Source organism: Sus scrofa, chromosome 15, assembly GCF_000003025.6.
Source record: "Sus scrofa isolate TJ Tabasco breed Duroc chromosome 15, Sscrofa11.1, whole genome shotgun sequence".
Taxonomy (NCBI): Eukaryota; Metazoa; Chordata; class Mammalia; order Artiodactyla; family Suidae; genus Sus; species Sus scrofa.
Window position 1 is genome coordinate 66,626,137 of NC_010457.5, and position 23,098 is coordinate 66,649,234.

The 23,098-nt window shown below is 37.8% G+C and overlaps 1 long non-coding RNA gene across 2 annotated transcripts in view; it reads right to left on the minus strand.

Annotated features, from left to right (window-relative positions):
• The window catches only part of LOC110256931, a 171,731-nt gene that overhangs the window by 148,477 nt on the left and 156 nt on the right, over window positions 1–23,098 (minus strand). For both annotated transcript variants that reach the window (XR_002339014.1, XR_002339013.1), the window contains exon 2: window positions 21,295–21,478. This is a non-coding gene — a long non-coding RNA (uncharacterized LOC110256931). The remainder of the gene's footprint in view (window positions 1–21,294; window positions 21,479–23,098) is intronic.

Below are 23,098 nucleotides of genomic sequence, written 5' to 3' on the forward strand. Positions count from 1 at the left end.
CTATCACTAAATATGCAGCAGGACAAAATAAACTCATAAAACAATGGAGTTCCGCTGTGGCACAACAGGATCTACAGCCTCTGCAGTGGGAGGATGCAGATTTGATCCCTGGTCTGGCACAATGGGTTAAAGGATCTGGCATTGCCGCAGCTGTGGCTGTAGGTTGCAACTGCAGCTCAGATCTGATCCAGGAACTCCATATGCCTCAGGGTGGCCAAAAAAGAAAAAATATACAATGAACATCACATATTGTGACCATGGAGATTCAGTCAAAGAAATTATGGTTCGGAGTTCCTGCCATGGCTCAGTGAAAATGAATCTGACTAGCATCTATGAGGACACAGGTTTGATCCCTGGCCTCACTCAGTGGGTTAGAGATCCGGTGTTGCTGTGAGCTGTGGTGTAGGTGGCAGATGTGGCTCGGATCCCACATTGCTGTGGTTGTGGCACAGGCCATCAACTAGAGCTCTCATTCAACCCCTAGCCTGGGAACCTCCCTATGTTGCAGGTGAGGCCGTAAAAATACAAATAAATAAATAAATAAAAAATTGTGGTTTCACAATACCCTCTTTGAGCACAGACGACTTTATCCTTAATTCAGAAGCTTAGTTTTTCCCAAATCCATATTACTGACATTTAGAAAGATTCAAAAAAGTACTTGTGTGGATATGTTCTTTGTTTTCTCCACCTTTTCAGGGACTTAAGTTTAAAGCTCTATCAAGTTACTTTGGAGCACAAGGCAAACAACAAACACTGTATTGTTTACATCCCCCTCCAGTGGTCTTAAATTTCTGTTCTGCATAGTATTAAAAATGAATACTTAAAAAATGAAAATTCAGAAAAGTTATCTGGAGAGAATTAAAACAAACCAAAAATTTACAGCTAGGAGAGATGATTAGATTGTCTAGTCTCATGCTATTTCAACTAGAGGATGTAATGTCGAAGCATGTGAAGCTCTATTTTCTAGAGCATCTGTTTCACTTAATGTTATACATGAAAGCAAATACATATATTGGAGTAAATGCTTATTAGGAGTATTTCAGTTTAAAAAACACAGTATCCAAACTTTTCATTCTACAAAAAAAGAACATGATGACCTAAGCAATTAAACGATTTGCTCAAATTTACTTAACCAGATAGTGATAGAGTGCTATCAATAATGCAGATATTTTCTACCCTTTCCATTGCAAAATATGGTTACATACAAAATACAAATCAAGTTTACAAGATGCTAAATACTAGCCCAAATGCCAAATAGCTGTATAGCAAATATACACTGGCAGTTTTGGGTAGTTGTTTTTGTATACAGAATTTCTTAGACCTTTTAATCCTCAGAATTTTACTTTTACTTCATAACAGCACACTTACAACCTGAAATTAACTCCAAGTACTATTCCACCTTCTTTTCTAATATTTGCCTAAAATTACATTAAATTGCCTTTCTTGGGGAATAGTTTTATGAAAAAAATTTTTTTTGGTCTTTTTAGGGCTGCACCCACAGCATATGAAAGTTGGATCTTTAAACCTCTGAGTGAAGCCAGGGATCGAGCCCTCGACCTCATGGATACTAGTCGTGTTCTTAACCCACTGAGCCACAACAGGAATTTCTCTTTTTTTTTTTCTGCACCCGCAGCATATGGAAGTTCCTGGGCCAAGGAGTGGATCCAAGCCACAGCTGTGACCCAGACCACAACTGTGGCAATGCCAGATCCTTAACCCACTGCATCGGGCCAGGGATTGAACCTGTGCCACCACAGAGACAATACTGGATCTCTTACCGACCACACCACAGTGGGAACTCCAACAGTTCAATGAATTTTAACACATGTACAGATTCATGTTACTACTCATACAATCAGGATATAGAACTTCTATCACCCTCTACTTCCCAAATTCCTCATACTATACACTTGAAGTCACACATTCCCACAATCCCTGGCTTCTGGCAAATCCTGATCTGTTTTCCATCAGTATGGGTTTGTCTTCTCAAGAACAGTTTATAAAAGGAATCACACAGAATATAACCTCTGGAGAATGGCTTCTTCATTTCAGCATGTTGCCTTTGAGATTCATCCAAGCTGTTTTGTGCATCCACAGTTTACTCCTTTTTATTGCTAAGGAGTATTCTATAGTATACTATATATTACAAGGGATGGTATATAGCATAATATAGCATAAAGAGAAGTACCATAGTTTGTTTATACATTCAACCATGGAAGAACTTTTGGGTTGTTTCCAGCTGAGGTGATTATAAATAAGGAGTCCAAAAATACTGGTGGCTAGGACCTTTTCTAATTTTTATTTTTTATTTTTATGTAATGATTATGATTATGATTATGATTTTGCTATTTTTTTTAGGGCTGCACCCATGACATATTTAAGTTCCCAGGCTAGGAGTCAAATCAGAGCTACAGCTGTCAGCCTACGCCACAGCCACAGCAATGTTAGATCCAAGCTGCGTCTGCCACCTAAACCACAGCTCATAGCCAACAGTGGCTCCTTAACCCACTGAGTGAGGCCAGGGATCAAACCTGCACCCTCATGGATACTAGTGGATTCATTTCCACTGCGTCAAAATGGGAACTCCTCTTTTCTAATTTTTAAATATAGGTGATTTACTATTAGAAGGTTTTCAAAAGTCAGATATTTATACAGAAAATGTGACACAAACATATAACTTTCATAGGGTAAGAATTTAAATAAAAACTTTCAATGCCTAAATTATTTCATCAGTATTAGGAGGACAATTATTTCTATTGATACATGGGAAACATGAAAGAGAAAGACTGAAAAATCAAACTTCCTTTAAATACAGATATACATCATAATTTATTTAAAAACATAGGAAGCGAATGGCAATCATTCCCTCTTCCTCTACTCATGATGTATATCAATAACCAATCAAGGCACACTTTGCTGTAAGCCTTGATGTGGCCCTAGAATGCTCAAGACACAGTTCTAGGTTGTCACTGCTACATAATCAGAGCTGGGACTCCAATTGCAACAAATTTTCCATCTCTGGTTTAGGGGAAATTATTTGCAACAAAATGCAATCTGAATAAAATTATTTTAGCTTTAGGGAAAAAATAACTATTTCTAGCACTCTTAATCCTAGGCCTATTACCTTCCAAACGTGTGTTTTTTTTCATAAGATAGAGAAAGAGAAAGAACGACAGTGTAGTTCCAGGCAGCCATTTAGTACCTGAACAAAATCAAAAGTAAAAGTTAAAGAATCTAATCTTGAAAAAAGGGGAAGGAGAAGGAGAAGGAAGAACAGGAGGAAAGAGAGGAAGAAGAGTGGTGGAAGGGAAGGGAAGAAGGAGGAGAAGAAGGCAGAAGAGGAGGGAGAAGGTTACAGTCTGTTGAAAAATTATTAAAATCTTATTGGTTAGCCATTGTATTAAGCTAATTCTTCCAATTCTATATCTGACATTCATTTGTTAATAATTTTTTGTTGTTCTACTTTTATACTACCTCTCTCTTAGACATCAATGTTATAATAGTGTGAGTGCATCCTTGGACTCCCTTATTATATTTCAAACATAAAAATGGAAAATAAAATTTTAAGGAGAAATTGTGGAAAAAAACAGCTACATAGAAGAACCCAGCACCCCACCCCCACCAAACTCCTTCACCCACCCCCACCCCCAATCCCTGCAAAGATCAAGGATTGAACAGCTATTCAGAAACAAAATCAGTTCTAAGGAGTTCCCATCGTGGCTCAGCGGAAATGAATCTGACTAGTATACATGAGGACGCAGGTTCAATCCCTGGTCTTGCTCAGTGGGTTAAGGATTCGGTATTGTCGTGAGCTGTGGTGTAGGTCGCAGACACAGGTCAGCTTTGGCGTTGCTGTGGCTGTGGTGTAGGCCTGTGGTTGCAGCTCCAATTTGACCCCTAACCTGTGAACCTCCATATGCTACAGGTGCAGCCCTAAAAAGACAAAAAAAAAAAAAAAAAAAATCAGTTCTAAGAGACCTTGAAAGTGCACTTAGGAAATTTTAGCAACACAGTGGAACAAAACAAACTGAAAATAATCACACAAGAGGACAGCTTCACTTTGGCTAGATCATCCTATCACCCAAGCTGGTATTGTTCAGCACCCAGAAGGAACTTTCCAGACAGAAAGAGTTCCTCTTGCCAGGAAAGGAAGAACAAGGTGAGCAACCAGCTTCTGCATGTCTGTTAGTAATAACCTCTGCTATTATAAAGAACTGCTTTACAGACAAACTAAGCAGACTTCACTACTGACAAAGCCAACAGCCAGGACAGCTTCTAAGCACCCACAACAGATTTCACCAGACTTTGCCTCACAGGAAGTAGTGTTTATTAAAACTAACAGACTGAAGCTGCACAAGTGTTAAGACACTAGCTACGTGAGTCTCTTCCTGTCCCTGTAGGAATTCAGTAATCACACTTGCAGCCAGCTTGAGCTTCTACAGCTACACATGTGCAAGACACCAGCCTAGACGCCCATGGCAATGCTTAAGGATAGATCCTCCACCTGTGCACTTGCATGCCACTGACCTGACACCCATCATAAGCTTCCACTACAGTGCACATGCCTGGGGTTAGCATGCATACTCACAGGTGAACACGTAGAGAGCCAGGCCCCACAGCTGTTAGGGGCCTAGATCAGGTGCTGCCTCCTGTTATGAGCTGGCACCACAGTGCTCACCTGTAGTCAGCCCCCCACTGTGCACCTGTAAGCCCCCAGCCTGGCTCCCATAACTGGCCTCCACTGCAATATGCACACCTGGTGGGAAGAGCAAGTAGCCACAGGAGTGTGCACCAACAGGGCCTCCATAGTTGCCAGTAAGCCCATAACTGGCCCTGGCCCTTGCTACCTGTCCTGGCCCCTGACACTACACTATCTTTACATGCATATTATGCCAGTATCATTACATCCATGTCTGCAACTGGCCCCCGCCACTACATAGGCACTTGCAGCTCACCCCCACAGTCAAGCGTAAGCATGCCACTGGCTTAAGCCACCACTACTACCTGCCCTGGTCCTGAGTCACTGGATCTAGAAGGGCTGCTGAGGACACCAAAAGCCTTTGATGCCACTGAAAACCCCCTGCAGTGCTTGCGAGTTATCAGTGCTATGGTAACTGATAAAAAGTCAAAAAGACATCACGTCCTTGTTGTACTTTGTATTGCCACAGGCTCTGGCACTTAACACCCTGCACCACTAGAATCAAGGTCACAACTTGGTCTTGGACCCCCCAGGTGAAAGACTTCCCTTACTGAAGTTAGTCCATAAAATCTGAACAAGATGATTGCTTCTTCAAATGCTCAGGTACCCATGCAAGGCCACAGGGATCATGAAGAATTAAGGAAACATGTCTCTGCCAAAGGAATACAATAAATCTCCAGTAAGTGGCCCCAAAGAAATAGAGATGCAGGAGTTGCCCAATAAAAAATGAGAAATAATTTTACTACAGAATATGGAAAAATAATTTCATGATACCAACAACATACATGTCCCATCTAAAGATCTCTAACTTAGAAATGCAAATCAAAACTACAATGAGGTACTACCTCACTCCAGTCAGAATGGCCATCATTGAAAAGTCTACAAATAACAAATGCTGGGAGGATGTGCAGAAAAGGGAACCCTCCTACACTGTTGGTGAGAATGTAAAATTGGTATGATCACTATGGAAAAAAGTATGGAGGTTCCTTAGAAAGCTAAGGCTAGAGTTACCATATGAGTCCGCAATCCCACTCCTGGGTATATATCCAGACAAAACTATAATTCAAAAAGATATGTTCATACCTATAATCATAGCAGCGCTATTCACAATAGCCAAAACATGAAAGCAACACAAATGTCCATCAGCACATGAGTGTATACAGAAGATGTGGTACATATATACAATGGAATACTATTCAGCCATTAAAAAGAATAAAATAATGCCATTCACAGCAACATGGATGAAACTAGAGATTATGATAAAGTGAGGTAAGTCAAAAGAGAAAGAGAAATACCATACGCTATCACTTCCATGTGAAATATAAAATAGGACACAAATGAACCTATCTACAAAACAGAAAGGGACTCATAGACATAGAGAACAAACTTGTGGTTGCCAAGGGGAAGGGGTTTGAGGGAGATGGGATGGGAGGGTGGGGTTAGCAGATGTAAGCTATAATACATGGAGAGGATGATCAACAAGATCCTACTGTATAGCATAGAGAACCATATTCAATGTTCTATGAGAAACCATAATGAAAAAGAGTACTTTAAAAAGTGTATACACACACACACACACACACACACACACACACATATACACACATATGTATATATAACTAAATCAATTTGGCAGAAATTAATACAACATTGTAAATCAACAATACTTAAATTAAAAAAAAATCTCTAACTTAATCATAACTGCAAGTTCCTTTTGGTATATAAAGGAACATTTTTAGGTTCTAGAAATTAAGATGTGGATATCTGGGGAGTGAGGGGGGGCATTATTCAGTCTACCATAGCAGTCAACCCGTCTCTAACCCAGCTGCCAGCAACCATTGGTAGTTCTGTCCCTATAGATTCGCCTTTTCCAAAATATCATATAAATACAATTATTATACTATATAGCCTTTGTAGTCTAGCTTCTTTCACTTAGCAAGATGTATAAGAGATTCATTCATATTATTATATTTATCAGTAGTTCATCCCTTTGTTTGCTAAGAAGTTTTCTATTGCATGGACGTACCACACTATGTTTAACCACTCACAAGATGAGGGATATTTGTATTGTTTCTAGGTTTTGACAAGTACTCATGTGCAGTGTTTTTCTTTGTGAACATAGTTTTCATTTCTCTTTGGTAAATATCCAGGAATAGGATTGTTAAGTTGCATGGTAAATGCATGTGTGACCATCTAAAAAACTGCCAAACTGTGTTCCAGTGTATCTGTACTTCTTATGATTTTTCTGAAGCACACAGTCACTCACTGCATAAACAATGAAAAGGCATTCATAAAGAAAAAGTGGAGGAAATAGCTTTTGGTTAGATAACACTGTTTGCCAAAGTGACAGGATGAATTCTTAATAGAAAAAGATATAGAAATAAAAATAGAAAAGCACATTTAAGAGACAGGATAAGTAGTTCTAAAGGATCCAACATATAGCTAACAATAATTCTAGAAATAACTTAGAGAATAATAGAGAAGCAATACTAAATAGATAATAGCTGACATTTTTCTAGAACTGAGAAAATATGTAAATCCACAGATTGATAATGCACAAACAGAGTAAAGAGTGTCACAATCAGACACATTATGATGAAAACGTGGGGTATTAAAGATAAGGAGAGGAGTTCCCTGCTGGCCCAGCAGTGAGGGATTTGGTGTTGTCACTGCGGTGGCTTAGGTTAGATTCCTGACGCAGGAACTACAGCATGCTGATGCCGAGGGCACCTCCTCCCCAAATAAAAAAGCGAAAGAGAAAATATTATTATTATTTCAAATTTTTTTTCTTTTTAGGGCCACACTTGCAGCATATGGAAGTTCCCAGGCCAGGGGTTGAATTGGAGCTGCAGCTGCCAGCCTACACCATAGCTCACAGCAATGCCAGATCCTTAACCCACTGAGCAAGGCCAGGTACTGAACCCTCATCCTCATGGATACTAGTTGGGTTCTTAACCCACTGAGCCATAATAGGAACTCTCTTAATTTTTCTTTTTTATAGTTGATTTACAATGTTTTGTCAATTTTGCTGCACAGCAAAGTGAACCAGTTATACATATATACATACATTCTTTTTCTCATATTGTCTTATATCAAGAGACTGGATATAGATCCCTGTGCTATACAGCAGGACCTCATTGCTTATCCATTCTAAATATAAGAGTTTGCATCTACTAACCCCAAGCTCCCAGTCCATCCCACTTCCTACCCCCTCCCCCTTGGCAACCACAAGTCTGTTCTTCATGGAGAAAAAGAAAATCTTAAATTTACCACAAAGAGTAAACAGATTACCTAAAAGAATGAAAATTAAGACTGACAGCAGGAATTTCATCAACAATGACAGAAGCCAGACAATAGTAAAAAAATAAATCTATAACTTTTTATGTGAAATATTAGGACCAAAAATATTTCGGAATTCAGATTTTATCGGAGGATGGAGGTTATGAGAAAATTAATAGGGTCCATATACTGGATATCACATAGCACCCTAAGTAGCACATTTAGTCAGTTCTAAGGAATAAGGCTTAAGTAGCAAGGTGAGAGGAAGGGAGTTGACATTAGGCTCCAGAAGCTTTCTCAGAGATATGAAGAGACAGGGACATTATGGTAGCGAAGAGCTGACAGAACTGTACTACCTTTGGAAACTGCAAATTAGATCACTACTTTGCATGATTTTTTTAAACTTGTTTCTCCAAACTGTTTATGCAAAAAGAGTGTAAAGAGTTAAAGCTTTCAGACCTCTTCTCAAGAAACCCCTCACTGCAAAAATCCTTCTCCTACTCCCTGGAAGTCTACTTTTAAGTGGTTTTGGTCTCCAATTGTAGAACCGTATTTTTCTAATACTTTTAAGAAATGCATTTTACATCACAACCCAGAAATCACTCACACACACATACACACTCGAAATAAATGTTTTAGTAATTACACTAATTATGCGCTAAATACTACACTTTTCATTGTTTTACTTAATTTAAAAAACGCAAGTTAAGATTTACTAAATTGTTTTCATGACATACCAATGGTAGCAACTTGCAGACTGACAATGATCTAGAAATTTTCTACGTACGTATATACAGTTAGCCCTCCACATTTGTGGGTTCCACATCGGTAGACTCAACTGACCATGGGACAAAAATATTTGAAAAAAATTCCAGAAAATTCCAAAAAGCAAAACTTGAATTTGCCATGTGCCAGCAAATATTTACATACATTTACACTGTATTAGATAGCCTAAGTAATCTAGAGATAACTTAAACTATGGAGGAGAATGCACATGTGTATGTTATATGCAAATATAATACCATTTTATATAATAAGGGACTTGAGCATTTGCGGATTTTGGTGCTCTCAAACAGTCCTGGAACCAATCCTCTGCAGATACCAAGGAACAACTGTACATCCTTTTTATATAAAAATGAGGTTAGAGCATATAAATTGTGTCTTTTTTACACTCTTCCTATTCACATTCTTTTTTACATTATTTGTTAAGTCAATAAGTGTCATTAAGAGCTAAAGTTAGCTATATCATCCTTTACATATTTCTCTTATTTATTCTTATATTCTAGAAGAAATAATTTGTAAAATAACTTTCCAAGATATAAAATAGACTCATCTGGTATAGTAGTAACTTTCTTATGTCATAGATCAAAGAGATATTTTAAAATCTTCCCTATGAAATGCTGCATTTTCATATACAGAATTTCCTGTCAAACAGGTCACATTGTCCACATCATGCTTATTCACTAAAATGGAATGGGAGGGTGGAGGTACCATTGCTTGAAAGAGTTATGAGTAATGTCAAGATCTTCCTTTACGCCCCTGCTATGCCCTTTTATGTATGCATGTTGAACTAGACAGCTCACTTATTAGTTTTGTATGTAAAGTTTTAAGAAGTTAATCATAGACCTCTGCTTTTCATAAGAGGAAAATATGACAAAGTGTTTCCATTCTATTCAAAAGCTGCAAATAAAATATTAAAAAATTCTACTAAGGTTGTGGTATAATTTTATTAATAACTTACATATACCAAGTAGAATGTAATTTTTATTTAGAAAGAATATGCATCTATGAATTTTAAAATGTAACATTTGATAATTGACATAATAGTTTAACTAAGGTAGAACACTTAAGAATAATAAATAACAGAGTTCGCGTAGTGGCTCAGTGGAAACAAATCCGACTAGGAACCATGAGGTTGTGGGTTTGATCCCTGGCCTCACTCAGTGGGTTAAGGATCCAGTGTTGCCGTGAGCTGTGGTTGCAGATGCGGCTTGGATCTGAAGTTGCTGTGGCTCTGGTGTAAGCAGGCACCAACAGCTTTGACTAGACCCCCTAGCCTGGGAATTTCCATATGCCCTGGGTGTGGTCCTCAAAAGACAAAAGACAAAAGACAAAAAAAAAAAAAAAAGTAAAGAAGAAGGAGAAGAAGAAATATGATGTACATCTTACATTAAGTCAGGTTTTTTTTTTTTTTTTACTTTTTATTTGGAAATGACTTCAAACTTACAGAAAAGTTACAAAACAGTAGAAACCACTTAGTGCCAAGACTGTGGTTTCTAAACATCGTTCTCCAATTACAAAAACCCAAGTGCTCTAAAGAAACAGCAGATTGAAACAGGAAAAATACAAGACAAGCCAATAATACCAGAAAGCAAGGGAATGCTCATAAACCAAAAGGATGGAAGCATGTCAGTACCACAGGAGTCTACCAGAACTCCAGACAGTCAAAGCTGGAAGTATGTGAATGACAAAGAATATATTATATTATAACCCAAAGAATAAAATAAATATTAATGAATCAATATACACATAAATAAAAGATACATAAACAAATTGGGGAGAAGAATCAAATCTTCCTTCAGCGGAATCCAAGTAACATATGTAGCAACTAACCTGTCCAGAAAGTGAAGTTTAACCTGCCCCCTCACCTTACCTTTGAGAGTGGGCTGGAGTTAGTGACTTCCTTCCAAATAGGGAAAAGTTGGAACTTTACATAGGAGAAACCTGGCAGATATTTCCTTAACCAAGATATTAGGTTTACATCACTGGAGTTGATAGTATATACTCCCTGATACAATGTGATGAGAAGAGTACTTCAACTCTGCAGTATTCTTTCTACAAAAACCATAACCCAGGAGTTCCCATCACAGCTCAGCGGTTAACAAATTCGACTAATATCCATGAGGACTTGGGTTCGATCCCTGGCCTCGCTCATTGTGTTCAGGATCTGTTGCTGCCGTGAGCTGTGGTGTCACAGACGTGCCTCGGATCCTGCATAGCTGTGGCTGTGCCACAGGCCAGCAGCTACAGCTCTGATTCGACCCCTAGCCTGGGAACCTCCATATGCTATGGGTGCTGCCCTAAAAAAGACAAAAAAAAAAAAAAAAAAAAAAAAAACCAACCCAAAAAATCAAAACAAACAAACAAGAAAACCATAAGCCCTAGTCTAATCCTGAGAAATACATTAAGACAAACCAAAATTGAGAGATATCCTAGAAATATTTCACCAGGACTCCTCAAAACTGTCAAAATCATGACAAATAAGGAAAGACTAAAACTGTCACAGACCAGGGGAAATTGGAGAGACTAGTATCCATAAGGAAGAGGGTTGCTGGTGTTGAACAGGTTCGATCCCTGGACTCGCTCAGTGGGTTAAAAATGCAGTGTTGCCATGAGCTGTGATGTAGGTTGCAGATGCCGTTAGGATCCCGTGTTGCTGTGGCTATGGTATATGCTGGCAGCTTCAGCTCCAATTCGACCCCTAGCTTGGGAACTTTCATATGTCACAGGGGTGGCCCTAAAAAGACCAAAAAAAAAAAAAAAAATTGAGTATTGAGTTTTGATGCTACTAATTTTATAGCTTGCTAGTTACTAAATTATTTTACTGTTTGGATTAGTTTTATTACTGATTCTCTAGGGCAGGAGTCTACACAATTTTTCTGTTCAATATCTGAATATTTTCAGCTTTGTGGCCCAAACAATTTTTCTTTCTTTCCTCCCTCCCTTCCTTCCTTCCTTCTTTCTTTGGCTGTGCCTACAACATGTAGAAGTTCCCAGGCCAGGGATCAAACATATGCCACACCAGCAGTCACAATGCCAGATCCTTAACCCACTGCACCACAAAGGAACTCAGGTTCATTCAGTTTCTGTCACAATTACCCAATTCTGTTAGTGTAGAGCTAAAGGAAAAAGTAATACACAACAAAATGATGTGACCATATTTGGCTCTCGGGCTACTTTTCTGACCTTTGTTCTAGGGTTTTCCACATATACTATCATAATATATGCAAATATACTTTTACTTCTTAATTTCAAATTGTTACGTCTCTTCTAAATGCTCTTATTTAATTGCATTGCGTAATATATGAGGGCAGTAAAATGAGGGCAGTAGTAAAATGAGGGCAGTAGTAAGGTTACTACTGCCTTGTTCCAGATGGTAGAAGTAAAAATGTCCCTAGTGTTTCCCACTAAGTAAAATGGTGTTAAGAAAATATCAATTCCTTCACACCTGTCAGAATGGCCATCATTAACAAGTCAACAAATAAGAAATGCTGGAGAGGGTATGGAGAAAATGGTACCCTCCTACACTGCTAGTAGGAATGTAAACTGGTACAATAACTACAGAAAACAGTATGTAGGAACCTCAGCAAATTAAACATGGAACTATGGTATAACACAGAAATCCCACTCTAGGGCATATATCTGGACAAACCTTTCCTTGAAAAAGATACATGCCCCTGAATGTTCACTGCAGCACTATTCACAACAGCCAAGACATGGAAACAACCTAAATGTCCATCAACAGATGATTGGATTAGGAATATGTGGTATATACACACAATGGAATACTACTCAGCCATAAAAAGGAACAAAATAATGCCATTTGCAGCAACATGGATGGAACTAGAAACTCTCATACTAAGTGAAGTAAGTCAGAAAGAGAAAGACAAATACCATATGATATCACTTATATCTGGAATCTAATACACAGCACAAATGAACCTTTCCATAGAAAAGAAACTCATGGACTTGGAGACCAGACTTGTGGTTGCCAAGGAGGAGGGGGAGGGAGAGGGACAGACTGGGAATTTGGGGTTAATAGATGCAGACTATTGCATTTGGAGTGGATAAGCAATGAGATCCTGCTGTATAGCACAGGGAACTATATCTAGTCACTTATGATGGAACACGAAGGATAATGTGAGAAAAAAAATGTATATATGTGTGACCAGTCACTTGCTGTAAACCAGCTATAATGGAAAAAATTAAAATCATTTAAAAAGAGAAAATATTAATTCCTATTTTGTTGAGTGTTTTTATCAAATGTTAAAGGTTGTTGAAGGTCATTTTAGCATCTACATATGATTTGTCTCCCTATATTCATTAATATGGTATACAACATTAATGGATTACCTAATAGTCAACTAATTATGTTTTCCTTGAATAAATCCCACATGGTCATAGTACCACGTATTATTTTCTTAATATGGTATTAAAATTGGTTAGCTAATGTTTTATGCAATAGTTTGCATCAGTACTTATAATTGATATAGGTCTGTAATTTATTTCCTGTACTATCTTTCAGAACTGGTATTATCTACTTTCAGTGGTCTGGAACAATTTATAGAGCACTGAGATTGCTTGGTCTTTGAGTGTTTCATAAAATTTCCCTGGGGAACCATGTGGAACTGTTTGTTGTTGTTGTTTTTAAATAAGGTAGTTCCTTGATGTCTTTCTCTGTTTGTTCTATAGAAACTGCACTATCTCAAATGTGGTCAATATATTGATAAGCTTGTATTTACTTTGGAAATTATCCTTTTCATCTAAGTTTCAAGTGTATTTTCAGAGAAGTTTACAAAGTAGGAATATATATATATATATATAATTATTATTATTTTAATCTTTTTAGGACCACACTGGCAGCATATGGAAGTTCCCTGGCTAGGGGTCAAATCAGAGCTGCAGCTGCTGACCTATGCCACAGTCACAGCAATGCAGGGATCTGAGCCACATCTGAGACCTACACCACAGCTCATGGCAACGCTGGATCCTTAAGCCACTGAGCGAGGCCAGGGATTGAACCAGCAACCTCGTGGTTCCTAGTTGGATTCATTTCTGCTGTGCCGCAACAGGAACTCCCTCCCTGGAGTTTTAAACTCTCAAGAGTTGTCCATGCTGAGCCTCAGCGATTCATTGATTAAAGTTCTGGTTTTTCCTACCTGGCCCTGTTTCCTATAGTGGTTTGAGATCCAGAGTCTCTGCTTCCATAAACTACAACTTCTTATGTTCAAATGTCTGTCTGTTTCTCCAGTCTTGGTGGGTAGTGGTTTGCCTTCTGTCTGCCCCTCTCTTGTGGATCCAAGAAAAGTTGCTGGATTCAGTCTGTTCAGCTTTTTACTTATTGTTAGTATATATTGAGGACTTCTTTTTTTTTTTTCCCCACTGTATAGCAAGGGGGTCAGGTTATCCTTAGATGTATACATTGCAGTTACAGATTTTTCCCCCACCCTTTCTTCTGTTGCGACATGAGTATCTAGACATAGTTCTCAATGCTATTCAGCAGGATCTCCTTGTAAATCTATTCTAGGTTGTGTCTGATAAGCCCATAATGAGGACTTCTAAGCTCATTATGTGAAACTGGAAATTGGAACCAACACACTTTTTCTTGATTTTTAACAGGAATATATGGTTCGATTCCTAAGGACTGGAGACTTGTGTCATTTGTTTTTTCAAAAATAAAGGTAATTAACTATTCATTTGGAAGAAATGATGGATTACAAATTCAAAACATTTTTTTTAATTCAGGAAAAGGGAAATATTCTCTTACTACTACTTTAAACATTTTTTTTAACCTTAAACATTTTTAACAGTTCTATCTATAATTTAAAAATCTACCATATATTCTATTTATCTTAAAAGCATTTTTCTTTTTTCGTCTTCCTTATATTAATTTGTTCTTTTCCACTACACATTCTTTCCCTGCATAAAATATGTTAGGAATATTGCAAAGATAGTCTGTGCCAATTTTGCTGTGAACAAAGCCTAAATTCCAAATGTGGTTCTGATAGTAAGAAAGTAAAGTTTTCAAAATAGGGAGTAAACAGTTTTATCAATGTCTAAGAGTTGCTTTAGTCTTACTTCAGTTGACTTAGAAATGCTGTAATATATTTACTTCTTTCTATACATTTTTCTCTCAAAAAAAGAAGAAATGGGAGTTCCCGTCATGACTTAGCAGTTAACGAACCCAACTAGCATCCATAAGGATTCGGGTTCAATCCCTGGCTTCACTCAGTGGGTTAAGGATCTGGTGTTGCCATGAGCTGTGGTGTAGGTCATAGACGTGGCTCAGATCCCATGTTGCTGTGGCTATGGTGTAAGCTGATGGCTACAGCTCTGATTTGACCCCTAGCCTGGGAATCTCTATATGCTGCTGGTGCAGCCCTAAAAAGACAAAAAAAAAAAAAAAAAAGAAATGGTAATAATTTCCACGTGGCTTTCTTCCAAGCACATTACTAAACACTAACTAGTCTAAGACTAAACACTAACATTTTCCTTTCTGGACATTATCAAGAAGAATTATTAAAACAACTTAAAATCTTCAAACTTTTTAGATATAAATTTTCATATACCCAATTAATTTTTAATGCTATAATTTGATTAGTCTTTCATTTATTCAGATCAAAAGTTATTAATAAGGCCTATTAAAATCCTGATATACAACTTCACAAAAATAATTGTATTTTAGAAGTACTCTAGCAGTTTGTATTACTACAACTAGTAGCAAAATTCATGTACAAGGAAAATATTTGTTTATCAACCTAAGGAAGTGAAAGTCTAACAAAATGGTCATGTCAATTTATTTATAAGACTGTTCATGGACACAGTAGGAAACCCAAATACCTATTAAAATTATATATTTTCATTCATATTCTCTGACGCCAGAATGAAAACACATGTTCAATACTTCGAGTAACTATCTGAGATAAAGTTCATAAGATTTAAAAATATCTTACTAAATGGACCTGAAAACAATGAAATAATCACTTTCCTGAGAAAATCCTTCCAATAAATTTAGGCAAAATTAACTGTATGCAAACAAAACAAAAAAAAATTACTGAATATCCCCTAAAACTAAATTTAAACACAATTTTTATTTTTTCATTTTTTGCTTTTTAGGATTGTACCCATGGCATATACAGGTTCCCAGGCCAGGGGCTGAATTGGAGCTACAGCCACTGGCCTACACCACAACCACAGCACGGGGTCCGAGCCCGCATCTGTGACCTACACCATGGCTCACAGAAACACCAGATCCTTTAACCCACTGAGCAGGCCAGGGATCGTAACCACATCTTTATGGATACTAGTCAGATTCGTTTCCACTGCACCACAATGGGAACTTAAATTCAGAGTTCTTAGCTTTGAAGACAGCAATATTAAAACCACAACAACAAAATCAACAACCATCACCAATATATTTATAAGATATGCTAAAGCTAAGAATTACAAACATTAAACCTAAGTGAAATATTTAAAGTACATCACCATTTTCAAACCTTTTATGATGACATAACAAAAAACAATGTAGGATTTCTTCTACATTGTCCACAGTAAACTTACCAAGAGTGGCTAAGGCTCCATGGTAGAAAAAACTACACCGGGGAGATCTCCTATTAGCTCAGCAGGTTAAGGACCTGATGCTGTCTCTGTGAGGATATAGGTTCTATCCTTGGCTTCACTCAGTAAGTTAAAGTGTAGCTGGAGTGTAGGTTGCAGCTGCAGCTCAGATTTGGTATTGCTGTGGCTGTGGCGTAGTCCCCAGCTACAGCTCTGATTCGACCCCTGGTCTGGGAACTTCCATATGCTGTAGGTGTAGCTATAAAAAGGAAAAAAATTAGATTGGACTTTGGGATAAAGAACAGGGTTATATACAGGGAACTATATATCTAGTCACTTGTGATGGAACATGATGGAGGATAATGTGAGGAAAAAAATGTATATATATTTATGAGTGTGTGTGTGTGTGTGTGTGTGTGTGTGTGTGTGTGTGAGACTGGGTCACTTTGCTGTGCATCAGAAATTGACAGAACATTGTAAATAAACTGTAATAGAAAAAAATAAAAATATTACCAAAAAAAAGAGAGAGAGAGAACAGGGTTATATAAGAAATTAAGCATATATGTAAATAAGTTCTCCTGTTGTTGTTTTGGCCACAACTGTGGAATGCAGAAGTTCCCAAGCTAGGTATCAAACCTGCACTGCAGCAATGACAATGCTGGATCCTTAATCTACTGAGCCAAGAGGGAACTCCTTTATGTTTTTTTTTAAATTACTATGATATACAAAAGTATTGATGAGATAATTTTATTTTTATTTTGATTTTGCATTTTAGGGCTGTACCTGTGGCATATGAAGGTTTCCAGGCTAGAGGGCTAATTGGAGCTACAGCTGCCGGCTTACAGCACAGCCACAGTAATGTAGGATCCAAGCGGAGTCTGCAACCTACACCACAGCTCATGGCAATGCTGGATCCTTAACCCACTGAGCAAGGCCAGGGATCGAACCTGCAACCTCATGGTTAACCAGTCAGATTTGTTTCTGCTTCACCACAACTGCAACTCTGAGATATTTTTAAATACCTGAAATATATTCACAGACTTTAGTAAACTGCCAAGAAAGGGAAACAAGAACAGTGGAGAAAGAAACTAAGGTAATTCTTGGCAGGGTGGTGGTATTATGCTGTCATATAAAACAAAGCTGGATAAATATATTGGGTGATTCTGGAGGAAATAGTTATGGTTCCTTATAATTGAGTAAGCAGGTAACAGAAATGTGGAACAGTATTTATACACATAAAATGTTTAAAAAGGGGCTAAACAATATTTAGTTTTCGGCAGTTTATAGTTCTAAATAGTTCCATTTTCAAAACAGAAAATCTAGAAATAAATCCAGTATATATTTGAAAATTTAATGACAAAAGTAGTCTTTCCAGAGTTCCCAGTGCAGCTCAGCGGGAACAAACCTCTAGTAACCATGAGGATTCAGATTTAATCCTGGCCCTGCTTAGTGGGTTAAGGATGCAGTGTTGTGGCGTAGGTCACAGACACAGCTTGGATCTGGCATTGCTGTGGCTGTGGTGTAGGCCAGCAGCTATAGCTCCGATTGGACCCCCAGCCTAGGAACTTCCATATGCCACAGGTGTGACCCTAAAAAGACCAAAAAAAAAAAAAAATGAGTCTTTCTAATCACAAAGAATAGATTATTTAAGAAACACTACTGACAAAACTGGCTATCTATTGAGAAGAAAATAAAATTGGATCCCATTATTCATATACGAACACTAGTTTAATTAATTAAACATAATATTGTAATCTAGGATACTACATGATACAAGCTAGGGATAAGTAATACCTTTTATACTAAGCTAGAGTCCCAAAAAGTTATAAAGGAAATTATAGACACATTTTACCATATGGACATATCTATAGCAAAAGATAATAAGTAGCAAGGTCAACAGTTGAAAAAGAGAAGGCAGGACAGAGTAGTAATATCTATGACATTGAAAAGAAAGAATAAACAACTAATATAAATAGGTATTTAGAGAAAAAAGTACTTTTGATTGAAAAATTAAGATGAGGAGTCCCTATTGTGGCACAGCAGAAATGAATCTGACGAGGAACCATGAGGTTGAGGGTTTGATCCCTGGCTTTGCTCATTGGTTAAGGATCCCGTGTTGCTGTGAGCTGTGGTGCAGGTCACAGATTCGGCTCGGATCTGGTGTTGCTGTGGCTGTGGCTGTGGTATAGGCCAGCAGTTGTAGCTCTGATTAGACCCCTAGCCTGGGAACCTCCATACACCACGGGGGCAGGCCTAAAAAGACACACACACACACACACACACACACACAAAAAGACCAAAAAAAAAAAAAAAGAAAAATGAAGGTGAATATGCATATTGAAATTTGATGTTATTTTATAAAATAAATGGAAAAAAATCTCTATACGAGTATTTCTCTGCAAGTGTGTGTTAAATAACTATTCTTTAAACACTGTACAACTGCAGAAAAATGCAGACAGATACTCACAAATTTTGCAAGAATGTTTATGGAGTAGGAAATAGAGGTGAGAGAGCAAATTTTAAAAGCAAAAGGGAAAAAAGGAAAAGAACAGGGAAGAAAAGAGAAAAAAAAAGAAAAAGGGGGAAAAGCAAAAGAAACAGCCTATCCTAAAATAGCTAGGATGTATGACATAATCACATAATACATAGTTATAAAATTGTACACAAATATGGACATAAAAAAATTAAGACTAAAAAGGACATTGCAACCACTTTTGCCAGAGGGATTATTCAAGGAATTTATATAAGTATTTAGATGCTCTTCTGTTTGCAGTCTCACAAAATACAGTCCAAAGTGGCCACAGAGATTATTATTAATCTAAAGTTGTATGTATATATTCAGCTTGACTGTATGAAAGGAACAGTTCAATTTGGCTTTATAGTTTACTCTGGGGGTCAGCAAGCTTTCTATCAAAAACCTATTAGATATTTTAGGCTTTCTGGGCCATACTGTCTCTATCACAACTACTCAATTCTGCTGTTATAGGGTGAAAGCAGTCATTGACTGCAATTGTCAATTTTATGTGTTAAGTTGGCCAGGCTAGAGTATCAAGTCATGTAGTCAAATGATAATTAGGCATTGTAATGAAGATATTTTACAATTATAGATAGATAGGCAAGTATTGTATACTATTGGTTCCATTTCTCTGGAGAACCCTAATATAAAGACAATACATAAAATTCTGGGCCTGGCTGTGTTCCAACAAAACTATTTACAGTAATAGGTAGTGGATCAGATTTGGTCTGTGTACCATAGTTTTAGTATTAACAATAATAAAAGATAGTTGTTTTTATTAAAAACTGTATGTTTTAGGCAATATGAAAAGTGCTTCACATATGGATTCTAAGTGCCCCGTAAATTGAGAATTATTCCTGATCAGGATAGATGTTCTAGAGTAACAATGTGAGCGGGAATGATCTTCCTAGTACCAATGAGATCTGGACCATAAGCTTAGGTATAAGAAAGAGTTCTGAGAGAAGGTTTGCAGATGGTATTTTTAAAATCTGTTTTTATATTGTTTTATCTATTAGCTTAAAGCATCAAAAGTTATTTCTGAATATTCGACAGAAGTCAACCAACAGAATGCTTTGAATGCTCATTTATTAAATGTGACAACTTTCCATTAAACTTGATGAAGGAAAAATTTAAATTAACAGAACTTTTTTTTTTTGTCTTTTTAGGTTGCACTCCCAGCTTACGGAAGTTCCTAGGCTAGGGACTGAATTGGAGCTGTGGATGATGGCCTAAAATCATAGCCACAGGAATGCCAGATCTGAGCCATGTCTTAAACCTAAAAAGCAACTCCAGGCAAAGTGGATCCTTAACCCACTGAGTGAGGCCAGGGATTGAATGTGCATCCTCACAGATACTAGTCAGGTTTGTTACTGCTGAGCCACCATGAGAAATCTTAATTCACCAAATTATTAAATCATGAGGTTATTATTTTGGGAATAAAAAGAATTTTTTACATCAAAGATTTAAAATAACAGACCTGGAGTTCCCGTCGTGGCGCAGTGGTTAACGAATCTGACTAGGAACCATTAGGTTGCAGGTTCGGTCCCTGCCCTTGCTCAGTGGGTTAACGATCTGGCGTTGCCATGAGCTGTGGTGTAGGTTGCAGACGTGGCTCAGATCCTGCGTTGCTGTGGCTCTGGTGGAGGCTGGTGGCTACGGCTCCGATTAGACCCCTAGCCTGGGAACCTCCATGTGCCACAGGAGCGGCCCAAGAAATAGCAAAAAAAAAAAAAAAAAAAAAAAAAAAAAGATAAAATAACAGACCTTTTAAGTAACATATTTCCTAGGAAAAATCCTCAATTAGAGGCTTTTTTAAAAAATGAAAGAGAATTCTAACCTATCAGGTAGGCGAGGAAGTACTTAAGCATAAGAACAAAGGGTTGTTATGATCATGTTATGACCAACAATAGACAAATTTACAAAGTAGAAGAGAAAAAATTAATAATAGTAAAGAAGGCCTTAATTTAGAAAAGAAGCCACCTTCGAAAATGGGAACTAATGTGTTGGTGTGGCAAGTGGAGAACAAAGATATTTAGATACAAAAAGGTATGTCAGAGTTGGTCATAAGGAAAAAAAGTTGAGCAAAGGAAGGTCAAGTAGGGGAACTCTAAAAAAGGCAACCATTGGGTCTCAATTGGCCAGAACAGTTCTAAGTTTAAATCATTTTGCCTGTCAAATCACTGATCTTGATTTTAAGTTCATAAAATATAGTCTAGATTGTACCTATTTGTATCCATGATCCCTACCAAATTGTCTTTAACACAGAAAATCTCAATAATTATCAGCTGATAATGATAATTATCTGGAAACTCAAATCACAGAAAGCACATTAAAAAAACAATATCAATTAATAATAATTCTTAAAGAATAAAAACATACTTATGAGTGGTCATTATTTACTAGCATTAATAAGAAATTAGAGTCTGGAAAGTCTGCTTAGCATATGAAATTGGTGCCAACTCACCTCTGTTGATATTTTATAAGTGTTGGTTGGGGATGAAGTGATAATCTGCCAAAATCTGAATCATCCTTGCCAGGTTTGGGGGTTCTGTAGAGAAGACACCTTTACCAGGTCTGACTGCCATAGCTCAGGAAAATGGTGCGGTCATTCCTCTTAACGTAGAATGTACTTGAGATGTTTAAGGGACCTATGTAATAAGGTCCAGAAAGACAGTATTAGTAGTGGTTTAGATATGGAATGTAATAGTTAACAATTATGGAATGCTTAAACTATGTTCTAGGCACTGATGCATTAACCCATTTAATCTTTTCAACAACCCTATGAGTTATAGGTACTCCAACCCACATTTTATAGGAAACCTTGGCTTGGCAAGGTTAAGGAATTGCTCAAGATAACAAAGGGAGTAAGAGGCAGGGCTAAAATTTGAACCCATGCAGCCTGTGCTCAGGGTGTCTATGTTCATAACCACAATGCTACAGGTAGACTCAAACAGTTGGAAGAAACCTGGGCAAATTTTCTATAAAGAGCAAATTAATTTTCTCAAACAATCCCTGTTCACTTTATTCCATATTAGATAGTCTTCAACTCACCTTTTTTTTTTTTTTTTTTTCTTGGTCTTTTTAGGGCTGCACACACGGCACATGGAGGTTCTCAGGCTAGGGGTTGAATAGGAGCTGCAGCTGCCAGCCTACACCACAGCCAGAGCAATGCCAGATCTGAGCCTCATCTGCAACCTACACCACAGCTCATGGCAATGCTGGATCCTTAACCCACTAGGCGAGGCCAGGAATCAAAGCCACCTCCTCACGGATACTAGTCGGATATGTTAACTGCTGAGCCACAATGGGAACTCCTTCAACTCACATTTTAAAGAGATAGAATGGCATTTATATGCCAACTTTAAATAATAATTATCTTTAATATTTTACAATTTACAATAGTGAAGAATGAACAGTCTGTTAGTTTCTAAGACAGAGGGATGATACATTTCACCCTCCGGATGAAATAACAAAAACCACAAACTTCATACTACATTTATTGAAATTACTTGGATCTAAAGAATTGCTTAAACAACCTAATGAAAATAGGTCAGTGTACCAATCAAGTGTAATCAGTATGCCTCCAAGTTTCAATAACTTAATCTTTACTGGTGAAGAACTTTGATGTTTGGTACATTATTCAAAATCCACATATTCACCTAAATTCACCGAAATTGTGGCTTTTTCCTCTAATCTACTCCTTTTCATTAGGATTCTTTTATATCTTGGTTTACCACATTTACAGATTTCTGAAAGTTTCGTCTCATTCTCGTCAGGCCATTTACCTCACAATTTTCCTCTCTAAATGGATGAATTCTTACTGCAAAATCTGTAGCTACACTACCAAAGATTAGTAAAACGATCTTAAAAGACTTGTCTAAGAAACTACACCACCACCACTGAATTACAACCAGTAACAAATGGTCCGGGACAAATCCACTCCAACCTTTAAAGGAGAGGGTTCGGATACACAGGGCAGACAGGGAATGGGAGGAGGGGAGGTCGGAAAAGGCAGTGTTTGATTCAAGTCAATAAACATTGACTGCGCCACTCCTCAAGCGGAAAAAAAAAGGGGCGGGGGCGGTATTTTGAGCAGTGGGCCTTGCAGGTTTGCAGGAGGAGGCAAGAGCCTGTGCCACGGACTTGGGCTCTGGAGAACGGCAGGGCTGGATACCAGCCCTTCGCCAAGCCAGGCGAGGGCGGCCAACTAGGGCCGGGCCTCCAGCGCCCAGCTCCCGGCGCCCGCACCCTCGCAAGCCCGCCGGCCG